A 4,378-nucleotide genomic window follows, 5' to 3' on the forward strand; every position below is an offset into this window, starting at 1 on the left:
GTCACGTTTAGTAAATATTTCTCCTTAATATATATATATACACGTACTTCACCCTTTAAAATAATTCTAGTTCGTAGCGTTTTTTCAACTAATTTCAGCATATGTATAAAAATTGTATTATTGTTGTATAGAAAATGTGTCGTACGTATATAGAAATTGTATCATTGTTAATAGAATATGTATCTCTATAGTATGTGTTTAAAAAATGTATCATTGTTGTATAATATGTGTTTAATAAATGTATAATCAACGTATACTTACTAATTATACACATATTATACATGTTTTGTGATATATTTTGAAGGCTCAATCAGCATATACTTACTAATTATACACATACTATACATGTTTTGGGATATTTTTTGAAGGCTTAATATTTTTTTTTCATCGATCTTTAGTGGCGACCTTCAATCTTTTGGGGCGACTTTTAGTTGCCACAAAAAAGTCTGATCTTTTTGTAGTGAATGGGCTGCTGGGCTAGCGCTTGACAATAGTTTGGACCGAACAGCCAACTTACGGCATTAACCAATATTTTTTTGTGTGTGTGGAGTGCCCTTCAAATGCACTGGTGTTTAATTTTTGTCCTTCGCCTAAAACTTTTAAGTTCCGGATTCGAACCCCCGATCAGTCAAAATTTTAAAAAAATTCGCCAGGTAGAACCTCGATTCGCAAGGCAGAGTTTTACCTGCGAAAAATTGCCTTAAGCAGGCAAAATTCAGCGTGCAAGCTAACTTTGATCCGAATAGGCCTAAGTTTGCTATAAAATTCTACCTTGCGATTTTTTATTTATTTGACTGAGCAGGGATTCGAACCTCAAACCTCGTAGTATTAGGCAAAGGGCAAAAAAGACAGGCGACAACTAGCTGCTTGACTTGCTTTTCATTTGCTGTTGGAAAGTTTTAGTGTGAAAGTATGATTATTCTTTCATCTACTTGTACTTCCTCCATCTCAAAATATTTATAGCATTTTTTACACTTTCATCAAGAAAGCATTGATAAGGGTAGTATTTTGATTATTTTACCCTCTTAACATATTTCATCATATCCTATTTCCTCAATAAATATTTATTACATTAATGATGAAACCTTTTAAATATTGGTATGTAAACTCACAAAATCAATCCATTGATATAATCAATACAAGGGTAAAATGGAAAAAAGGTACTTAATTTTTATCTTGAGTAAATAAAACGATAAATATTTTGAGACAAATATTTTTAATAAGAACGATAAATATTTTGAGACAAATGAAGTATTATTTTTTGGACCAAAATAAATATAATAAATCAGTAAAATACAGAAATGGAAATATTGAAAATGAAGAAAAGACGACTTCTGACATTTTAGGCTCTTTTTTCCCCTTTTCACACCTGAACCTAATTACGTAATATACATTTATTGGTCCATACTCCATTATTTTGCCTTTTCGTTTGTTTTATTTTTTCTGTTTAATTTTAGTGATATTCATTTTTCCTCTCAGATTCTTAATGAAGAAAAACATGTTGAAAGGGTCAAACACGGTAATAGTAGGGTTAAAGTTTTATTCTCACGAGTATTTGTATCAAATTAATAAATGTATAACCCGTGTTTACAATTACAAACTAGATTCTTTTGAAATTTCATGAGTAAAAAATACGAAATTCGTTCATCTACTCCCAATTGAAGCGACAGAAATCAGTGAATTCACGATAAGTTCATCATACCCGAAAAATAAAAAAATAGTTAATGATACAATCAATCTGAATGAGAAGTGTATCGATTTTGGATTGGAATTATTTACGGCATATTCAAAAGCTTTAAAATTTACCATGACAGTGATAGTCAAAAGGTGTGGATGAATTCTTTTTATGTGCATTCCTTTTATTTAAAATAACATGACTTTTTCACTGGCTCATAATTAATTAGTATATTTTATTAAATTGCTTAATTATGATACATTGATATTATCAGGCTTAATACCTAGATGGACCCTTAAACTTGGCATGTTTTGTAAGATAGACATATAAACTTACAAGGTGATCAGATAGACACTTAAACTTACTCAAAGTGTATTTTTCAAGTTTTCCAGTTGTTTTGAAAACAAAAACTATATTTTTCAAACACTCACAATTTTCATGGCCAAACAAGCCCTAAATATATCACAAAATATTTTTTTTAAAATGCAAAAATAAGGTAAACGCATATACATGAGACTATAAATGTGCACTTAAACCAATAAATACTCGCTAATCGCAATTTTGCAGCTTTCAATTAACTCGGTTTTTTTTTACACTTGAATAATTAAAAAACAATAACTTTAACCAATAAAAATCCTTAAAAAAAGAAATTTCAAATTAAGAAAACTGTAAAGCCGAGAAGAAAATCCTTAAAAAAAGAAATTTCTTAATTTGAAATTTCTTTTTTTAAGGATTTTTATTGGTTAAAGTTATTGTTTTTTAATTATTCAAGTGTAAAAAAAAAATCCGAGTTAATTGAAAGCTGCAAAATTGCGATTAGCGAGTATTTATTGGTTTAAGTGCACATTTATAGTCTCATGTATATGCGTTTGCCTTATTTTTGCATTTTAAAAAAAAATATTTTGTGATATATTTAGGGCTTGTTTGGCCATGAAAATTGTGAGTGTTTGAAAAATATAGTTTTTATTTTCAAAACAACTGGAAAACTTGAAAACTACACTTTGAGTAAGTTTAAGTGTCTATCTGGTCACCTTATAAGTTTATATGTCTATCTTACAAAACATGTCAAGTTTAAGGGTCCATCTAGGTATACATATTATCGAGTGTAAAACTCGTGCAAATAAATTTTTATCGTAGAAATGGTCATAAAATTGCAACTTCTCCAGCTTAGGCTACGTCATAGTAAAAGAGAACTCCCTCATTTTGTTGCTATTTAGTTTTTTTCTACAATTAACGGTTTGTAATTAATGTTTAAAATGCTTACACTAGATTGATCAACTACAAGTGAAGTTTCTATCCTATCTATTCCATTTTTTAAATGGAAACATTCTAGCGGATACAAAATTTTAAATTTTAGTCTAACTAGTAAATATTAGTACCACGTATCTATTCGCAACGTAAAGAAAGTTACAGCAACGAAAGAACTAAATAATTGACACCAAAGTAATTAATACATGTTGATTTGCACGTGTAAGTTAGACGAAAACTTTAATCTAAACCTAAAATCAACTTTGAAATTAGATTATTTTTCTTAGTATAAATGAACTGACCTTGGAATGTTGACTTATTAAAAGCATAGTAATAGTATTTGTTAATTTGCCAAAGCAAAATTACACAACAATGAATGGAATCTTTCTCCTTTGTGCTTTTGCCAGGGTAATTGAGTTTGCAATTTAATTTCTAACAGGAGAGGTAACTGTTTTTTTCTTTTTGGCAACACTCCATTGGCAGTGGTAAAGATGTAAAGGGAAAATAATTCAATTATAATATTAGAGTAAGTTATTTTGATCCTCCTTCTTGTTTGACATAATTATAAAAACTTCTTTTTGTTCCATATTACAATATTTATCTTATGAATTTTTTTAGAAAGAAAAAATAAATAATAAACACCGTGAAATAATCTACATTATAATCTAAACACCGCGAAAATAAATCTACATTATAACCTAGTTTTTGTCTGTGTAATACCCCTGGTCACAAGGCACAGAAGAGTCTACGTGAACGACTAAATTTTATATAATAGATAATTTAATTGTAGAAGAAATGTTTGAATTGTGCCTCTATAAAAAAATAAACTTGACTATAATTTCTTAGAGACCAAAGTAATTGACGAAAATTCGCTGATGTTTTTATGGGGAAACACTTATAATACTAGAAGTCAATGCCATATCTTCTATCTCATTAACTTTTAACAAATTAATATTTGCAATTTGTTCAAAATCATAAATACTCTATATTACATGAATTCCAGAATTATTATGTTGGTGCCCTTGTTTTTAGGGAAAATGACACAAATGTTCATCCGGCGCAAACTATTAACAACCAGATGACCCAAAAAGCTTAAAAGATATTTTTTAGCCTTTTAAAAATAATTCTAGTTCGTATGCTTTTTTCAACTAATTTCAGCATATGCATAGAAGTTGTATCATTGTTGTGTAGGAGATGTTTCATACGTATATAGAAATTGTATTATTGTTGTATAGAATATGTATCTCTACAATATGTATTTAGAAAATGCCTCATTGTTGTATAATATGTGTTTAATAAATGTATAATCAACATATACTTACTAATTATACACATATTACACATGTTTTGGGATACTTTTTGAAGGCTCAATCAACATATACTTACTAATTATCCACATACTATACATGTTTTGGGATTTTTTTTAAGGCTCAATATGAATTTTTTTCATTGATC

This window comes from Lycium barbarum, chromosome 1 (assembly GCF_019175385.1).
Source record: "Lycium barbarum isolate Lr01 chromosome 1, ASM1917538v2, whole genome shotgun sequence".
NCBI classification, from domain to species: Eukaryota; Viridiplantae; Streptophyta; class Magnoliopsida; order Solanales; family Solanaceae; genus Lycium; species Lycium barbarum.